We start from the raw sequence: 9,316 nt of genomic DNA on the forward strand, positions 1-9,316 counted from the left end.
GGCACTAAAAAGTTAATGCTTCAATTGTGCTTGAAAATAATGTACCACCTACACTAAACCTAGCCGATATTATTAACAAAAGCGAACATTGGTAACACTTTATTTCAAAGACCAATTCTCACTATTAACTGCTTACTAGCATAGACGTTACTAGCATATTGGCTGTTTATTAGTATTTATAAAGCACATATAAATGCCTTATTCTGCATGACTATATGAAGATCCCTTAATCCTACCCTATAATTGAACTTAACCCTCTTTACATATATTCTTTTGCATATATTGTTATATTTATATTTATATTATAATGTAATTATTTATATCTTGTGTATTCTTATATTTCTTCAATGGTGCTGGTCTCTGTGAGCTACCAAACAAATTTTGTTGTATTATTATAATGACAATAAAGTTTCTTATCTTATCTTAACAAGTACGTTACTAACTATTAATGAGCAGCAAATTAGGAGTCTATTGAGACAAAAGTCTATACCAGGTGAGCTACTGAGCAAGTTTACAACATCAGACATGCCAAAATTAAGGAGCTGGTTATGTGACGCAAATGTATTAGTTTACCATTCCTGCACTATGGTAAAAGTGTTTTGAGGCCATAATATAGTCTTGTGTAAGGAAGCACGCAAAGAAATCTTTTATTAATCGATAATCTGCCTGTGTACATTTTTATTGCCACTAGTGGTAATTTCAACTAAAAACTGCAATGAATTGTATGTATAGGCATGTTTTTGTAATGTGCACAAAAGTCGCCACAGACATGTTTTTCCAATGAGCTTAGGTTGGGTTTGGAATAACATGAGAGTGTGAAAATGATGAATTTTTACAGGTAAAATATGAATCTAGAAACAATATGTTTGACAGCATACTCATGTCAGTTGAGACTACACCAGTCTGTCTGACCTCCACCTCCTATAAGGAAATTATAACAGCACTTTGGATGTGATATTATTAGTACTGTCTGCCACCTCAACTCACTTCCTGTGAATGTCTAGACTTCAATTTCTGTATTGATATATTCCACAGAGACTATTATAAACGCCCTGTAGTCTGCAAACAGCATGTATTGTAACACCCTATGACCTTGAATTATTAGAAAAACTAAAAGGTCACCTTAGATTCAGTGCAATGTGCTTTCTGATTGTTCGTGACACATTTTCTTGTACATAGAATTGGGATGAACTCACAACCATCATTTCTACCTCTCACCCTCATCACTTCTCCACAAGCAGCCATCCTGTTCCATTTCCCCCTCTCCTCCTTTCTAAATCACCCAATAACCTTCCCTTTTCCCAATCGTTTCTACAAATCTCCATCTCAGTCTACTTCTCTTCACTTTCCATTACTTTGATGACCTTTCTGGCACCTTCATTTGATGGCCACTCACTGAACAGACAGTTTTGGATCCCTGAAAAAGAGATTGGGGGCAGACCGCTGGTGGCCCCACACCTCCGTCTCCCTCTGTTCTATCAATGTATGTGCTGATTTGAGGGAGGGTGGAAAATTCCTGAGCTGTAAGCTAGCTGCACTCCTGGGCTCCCTCCATCCCAAATTAAAGGCATGTGTGGAATCTCGAGCAAAGGCTCTGACAGCAAGGAAAAAGGAGAACGGGGGAAAGGAGAAAGGGAATTAGATGATCCTTGAGATCGTGGATGACCAAAAAACGGATACGTAAAAATAGGAGTTAAAAGCAGATGAGAGTGAGCATGATTTTCTCTAAGGATATAACATACAGAGGATGAAAGAGATAGTAGAGATGGTTTAAAGAATGAGAGAAAGGGTAGAGTAAAGGGTGGAGCTGCTCCCAGGGGATGGAGCAGCACATGTGCTTCCTATCCAGCGCTCCATGTATATCTCTCCTTTGCTCATTTGTACAGCCCCCGTCTCTCTCAGTTTGAGCTGCTGGAGTGGGGTGTTTGAAAGTCCTTAGCAAAGATGCAAATAGCCCAAATGTCAGTTTAATAAAAAGAAAACAAACTCTCTCCAGCTTAACCTGCCTCACCAGAGGGGAAATTTGAACAGGGGGTCACGCAGGACTGTCCCACCCAAACCCACCCTCTTCCTTGTCATTCCCCCTTAAATATAGGCGAAGAGAGGGTTGAAGAGAGATATACATCTCACTTGGGCTTCTTACTGAATCTCCTCTGGAGACAAATTGCTGTACTAGTGAAAAGGTAATGACTGACACTTCACTAAGGACTGCATATAGAGTGGGTGGTCTAAAATTTGTGTGAAAATTTGTGTAAATTTTCTTTTCTAATGAAATAAAACATTTTATTAGAACTGCTCGATCATGTCAAAAATCATAATCATTTTAGTCAATACCGATATCAAAATTACTTTAACACAATTACTTTTGAAACATTGTTTTTTATTTAAAAGTTTAATAAATGCATAATGGTACACACACACACACACATATATATATATATATACACATACACAAAAGAATATATATACACACACACACACACATTTCTAAATAGATAAAATAACAAAATGAAATGTCATTAAAAATAAATCACACTATAGGATTTATAACACAAGACACAACAACAGCATCACAGCAAAGCTGATTGCAGTACATTAATCAGTTTATCTTGATTATTTTGTGTTCATAGTTGTTGGAAGCCAAAATTGTATCTGAAAATAAAAATTGACACCCAGCCCAACAATGTATTACAAGTGACATTACCAGTGAAAATTTAAATCAAATATTTATATGCTTAATTCTTAATATTCTGTGTCCTCCTTTCTCTTTAATGACAGCAACACTCAAGCGGACAGGGACTGATGATCATGTTATCCAGCATGGTTTGAGAATGTTTGCTCCAATGGAAGTGACAGCATCTGACCTTTTGTATAGAGGAGTTTACATGGCTGATGTCACATATTTTCTCACATTTAATTAGTGACCTAAAAATAACGCAGCTATTATGGGGGGCTTGCAGCATTTTAATGAATTCTTATACTATAAACTGACATTTCTGTACATTTAGTGAATTATAAATAATATTCTGCCCCTAAAACCCAGAGAAACTGGACCAGAGATTAAATGAGTAACACTACTGATGCTTCGTATTTATGGCACCGTATGAACACATTTAAGAATCTTCTTGACAACAAGTGAGCTTTAGTCATCTATGAACGTCACTACCACAAGGCACTGAGGAAGAACACCAGTAATTAATGAGTTTAGCTGCAGGTTGAACACCACAAGAGCCCAGAGAAATCAAAAACCTTTAAATGGCAACATCATCATGTACACTCAACGATTCTGGCCACTGGCCCCATGGCTGCTTATTTATGCAATCATTGCAGTTATCTCTTATCTAACAATATAAATAGCACTCTTGCTTCAGTGGAGTTATTTCTAAGGAACTGTTAATAATTCTGTTATTTTTGCTCCACTGAATGAGAGAAGGGGGAATTTAGGACACATCACTCCACAAATTTCCCAACCATTTCCTTGGATGGATGACCGCTGTTAGAGGTAAACTAAAAACGGCCCGAGAGAAAGGACGCACAGACCAGCTCATCACCACGAAACAACAGCTCAACTAATGCCAGACCTCAGGATGCACGTGTAGAGCATGTGCCGTGTGACCTTGCACAGGTCAGCAACATAGCCTTAAAAAGGTGCCCTTAGAACTTTGACCTTTAAATGCCATAAAGATTTGACATTAGAGAGTTTGTTTACCTAATCAGGTCACTGAACATTCTTGTAGTTGTCAAGACCTCTCAATGGACTCTCTTGGATCCTGAGTTCATTTCCTTTTCCGTTTTTTGCTAAACTGAAAACAAAATTGAAATGAACGTCCTTTCACTTACTGCTCCTTACGTTGGTCTTTCTATTTTAGTTTCATGCTAACAGCATCAAAGATGTTACTGTCCATATGACATCAGCAGATGGGGTTTTCTTTGCTTCCATGCCGTACACCATTACCCCTTAACAACATCTTATTAAAAATGAACTGACCTGTCTACATGTGTGAAATCAGGCTGAATCAGCTTGTAATATTTGTTTAAGGTTCAGCTGCATGCAACTAACCAGTAATTAAACATGCATATAGAGTGAACAGAAACATAAAAACTTCATAGCTATTCAGTATTTTTTTTAACCGTGTGAAGTGCACAGAAATGCCAAACAACCACACACAAACAGTTTCTGAGCACAAAGAGAATGCTGGGTCTTGGGTGGTGGGATAATGGGTAGAATCCCTAACAAAGGCCATTTTGACAGAGCGAGCTTTGTCTGTGTCAGCCCACAAATTCATCCACTCAAAAATAATGGGACTCTAAAGAGTGCTGGCCCTTGCAAAACAAAACTGTTCAGCACATGATGTTGACCTTTTGTTATTTATCCTAAACCACTTTTATCCTATCCCCATAACAAAATGAAGTTTGTAATGTGCCGAAAGACATCATTACAAAGCTCAGTTTTTAGGTCTTTTATATTTACCTTTTCTTTCTCTCAAAGTTTGTTGTTGACAATTTATAGGACATGTAAAGGAGCAGCGTTTATTTGTACTATAGCTATACTACTATCTTAATGACATTTTAGCAAAGTGTCGGGTTTTAGTGCTACTCAAATTGCACACGCAGCATTGCAGTCATGCAAATCTAATAAGGGGGCGTTCACACAAAACACATTTTGCGTTCCACCTCATTGCTTTTCCATTGTTTTTATATGTAAACATACAGTAGACGGATGTGTTAGATCAGCTAGTTTTGAGTAGCAATTAGGCGGGTTTTGTTTGTGAAAACCTGGGCGCATGTCCTAAAAGGTTGAAAACCCCTGTGTTAGATCATTGCACTCACATGTTTTGCAGCATATGACATGAGAATCCAATTCAGGGGCTGCATCCTTAAGACGCAGACTTCAAAATCTGCTGCCACTTCAAAAGATTCAGCATCTGAATTGGGACACAGCAGAGTTTCTAAACCTGCAACTTTAGTTCAACTTTTATGAAATGTGCCTCTAGAGCTTGTGTTTAATTTATTTTTTTGTTACACTACCAGTGTCTTACGTTTAGAAATGCAAAAAAGCATTCTCTGTGAAAGGCTCCTTATGTGCTCTTATAAACTCTTCTCTCTCTCTTGTGTTGTGATGCTGGGAAGTCCAATTTTTTTTTAGTAAATTGGTTAGTTTGGATGGTTCATGCAAATAAAACAAGATAATGAACAGTTTGATTTACATGGACTATCCAAACGAACCGATTCACTAAAGTTATTCACGATTGTCAACTGAGGCCCTGCATAGAAGTGCATGCCAGACATTTTTGTGTCATTTTGTAATACGTCTTTTTTGGACATGTAGTTAAACATGATATTCGTAATGGTTTCTTAGTTTTATTTTTTGTTGCTGTTGTTTTTAATAAAATCTGTCTGATTATCAGTATAATGCTGTCACCCTAATTGAGATCTGGTTATTTTTTAGTATTTTGTTCATTACCTATTTTCAGTAGTCTAGTCACTCTTCTGACCTTAGCTTTCCAGTCCTATTAGGTCATCTCATCTCCTTTCACTCCAGTCTATCCACCATTCACCTAAATCACGTTAACTGAGAACCTAGTTTACTGCCTTGCCAAATATAGACTAATTCAGTCTCTCTTAAGACTGAAATTTAATTTCAAACTGACATCAGTTAATTTACTAGCACACAGTGCCACTTCTGTTCCAGCTATATATGGCAGTATGTGCTTTAAAGCAGCACTATGTAACCTTTTCTGTGTTCAAAATCTGCCAAATGTTGGAATGTTCTTCCGCGGGATGTGTGCAGTTCTGTTTATTAACCCCTAGAGCGCCAAAAGTTACATAGTGCTGCTTTAACTACAAAAATTGTGCCACTAACGTAGAGAAACATTTTTGTATTTATAGCTAAAATTATTTAATAATTCATAGCCATATCCTAAATGAAATGATTAATTATAAAGATTGCTGTCAACTATGCTCCTATTAATGCATTAAAATGATTTTAAGGCAGATAAATCTCTTGCTAGACACAAACGACTTCCCACATAAATTCACACACCTAAAGAGGAGTTGTAGAAAGAGAAGAGTGGGAGGAAAATGTCCCCATAGTTCTCCAAGTGTGAGGTGAAGATATCTGAAAGATGAAAAGTGGAATAGGATCCTACTGTTGTGTTTTTCAGTAATGAAATAGGAGAGCTGCTGCTTCTCTCTAATAGTTTTAGTTTTAGCAGAGACAGATCATAGAGTTGATGGTTCCAGGAATGGATGTCATTACATATGGATTCACCACCACTGATGGAACCCAATATTCATGGAAAAGCTCATACTGATGCTCCAGAGTATTTGGGAAAGAGAAGAGAGAGGGAATAAAGTTCTATTCTAATTTACACAAACCCATTGCAGTCAAATGTCCATGTAATCAATTTCATGCACATGGTTCTAGTTTTCATGGTGTAATTAGACACACATACAGTGAGAGAAACTCACAAGTGACTAAAAACAAATGGTTTCAGGGCTGAATAATACAATTTCTGAATAATAAAACTTCTTCCATTTTCTGATTTCTCCTTTTCTATCATCAAGAAACCTCTCAACAAGTGGCCACAAATACGATCATGCCAGTTGCAGAGAAAAAGGCCAACTCTGGTGACAGGGGAGAAATCCTGACCTTAATAAATTGACGGTTTAGTCATTTATTTTCAGTAAGTGCATCAAAAACAAAAAAATAAATAAATAAATCATCACAGCACTTGTGAAAAATAAATGAAGTGCATATGGGATTATCAAAGCAAAGTTTTTTTTTCATCGTGCAGGAAGCACATAAATGTCACATATGCAAACTCTCTGAGTATGAAAGCCAAAAGCTTGAGTAGCTGACACTAGGAACACAAGAATTACATTAAACCCAACAATGAACTACAAGCTAACCAACAGGTACACTCTTAAAAATGCTGGGTTAAATATAACCCAGCACTGGGTTAAAAAGGGACAAACCCAGCTATTGGGTTGTTTTGACCCAGCGTTTGGGTTCAAAACATCTCAACCGCTGGGTCAAAACAACCCAATAGCTGGGTTTGTCCCTTTTTAACTTTTTAGAGTGTAGCTTTAGATACAACGCTTCCTCCAGAACATAAACTGATGTATGTCTAGTAGATAAAACAAAGATATGAGAGACCATAAAAAGTGACATAGAACAAAAATAAAACCCCTCTAAAAACTGTAATAATATAATATAATAAACAAATATCAAGGTTTCCAGCACAACCATTTTCAACTGTGAAACATAGGAAATGTTTCTTGAGCACCAAATCTTCATATTAAAATGATTTCAGAAGACAATTTTCAAGATATTTCATGTGACTCTGATGACTGGATTAATGGCTTCTTAAAACTTTACTTTGCCTTGACATGAATAAATTACATTCTAAAATATATTAAAAATAGAAAATATTTATTTTGAATTGCAGTAATATTTCACAATATTAAAAATAAATGCAACCTTGGTGAGAATAAGTATGAACAATGCTAATATATGAAGAAACCCTTTTAAAGCTGGCAAGCCAGACCTAGACGCAAGGTCCAGTAAGCGGTTTTCACCCATCATTAGTAACTGTAAAACTGACTAAAGTTTTAAATAGAGACAGGCCTCTTAAATGGCGGCCTTTCCAGACACTCATATTGTGTTAGTACTGCCTGTATTGCAGCCAGGCCCTCAGCACCAGAACAGCAGACAAGAGAGAAAGAGAGAAATGCCATCGACCGGCATAGCTCTCTCGTTCCACTGAGGTCGACTTTTGGTGCCAGGCTCAATTAAGCCTTGCTGAGGTAGAGAACTAAAACAATGGGAACTGTGGGTGCACACAGAGGCCCATTCTGATAACTGAACTTTGGTGTGTGTGTGTGTGTGTGTGTGTGTGTGTATGCGCACGCTTGAGCTCGCTAAAAGCAACAACAACAGGCCAGGACTTTCCACCAGTTTACTGAGCTAATGCTATTGGCTGGTGCAGTGCAGTGCAAGAACTGTGTCAGCTTTCTCAGATTCTCTTGATCCACAAGGTGCTTTGGGAAAAATAAACAGCAGGAGGTGGAAAGGCAAAGAACAGATCTGGAGACAGTGACCCTCCACTGACAGGGAAAGATTGAGAGAGGACAGAGGGAAGCATACTCGATGTGTTTTGGTATTACATGGCAAATGATTGGCACAAGCACAAGCTGTGGAGTTGAAAACAGGACTATAGCACACTCTGTGGACAATGGACTTGAAAAGGAAAAGGAAGTTAGATTACACCTGGGTGTGAATGTTATTACATGAGAGATTGAGATCATGTGATTATAGTCACACAAATAATTGATACATATCAGCTGTGGACATATTAAAGTATCATAAAAGTGTCAAAGATGCCACACTAATCACTGCCTGTAGAGGTGTAAAATAATATCTGGAGCATTTTATAAACATTCAAGGCTTTAAAATAGTAAATTGCACCTAACCAGCAAAATCCTCTGAAGATGTTGTAAATAGCACAGGTTTTGACTGAAATTCCACTAAGGTGGCAAAGCCAAGACCATTTTCATTTCATGTTGTTTTTCCTGCAAATCCCCCCTGTGTTTTTCAAACCCTCAAGCCACCTTTCCAAAATTCTTTCAGGCTCAGGAGAAAAACCTACAGCCAAGAATAAGTAGAAGGAATGAGAGAAAGAAAGTACGTATATATTTTGTACATACTCAAAAGCAAACACTCTATGGGTAGTACGAGAATTGTTGGAGAATATGACTAAAATACATCTCCTTTGGAGTCAGGGCATACCAATCATTATATTTGAAGGGGGCTGTTCAGTTTGACAGCAGAAAAAAAAATTGTAGCATAACCTGATGAGTCTTACACTCAGCGGAAACCTCAACCCGTCTGCTGACTCAGAGGCCGAACAAACACATGCCGAAGCAAAATAATGGTTTATATGTGGTTATAATTCAAATTACAAAATGAATAGACCTGGTTATGACACACACAAGTTTAGGGCCAATAAGATCTTTTATGTTTTGTTATGAAAGAAATTAATACTTTTATTCAGCAAGGATGCATTCAATTCATCATGAGTGTCAATTGACTTTTAGATTAAAATTTCCTCTTGAACACCAAGTCAGCATATTAGACTGATTTCTGAAGGATCATGCATTTTAACCTCCACAATTTACTTTGTTGTATTAACAAACATACAAACAATAAAAAAAAAACTTACCTTTTAGAGGGCACAAAGACAGCATTCGCAGCTCTGCAAGTCCTAAGCCATCACTGTGTATACGGTGACTGTAAGAACCCTTATGAGGTATA

Source organism: Sinocyclocheilus grahami, unplaced genomic scaffold (genome assembly GCF_001515645.1).
Source record: "Sinocyclocheilus grahami isolate Dianchi unplaced genomic scaffold, SAMN03320097.WGS_v1.1 scaffold371.1, whole genome shotgun sequence".
Lineage (NCBI taxonomy): Eukaryota > Metazoa > Chordata > Actinopteri > Cypriniformes > Cyprinidae > Sinocyclocheilus > Sinocyclocheilus grahami.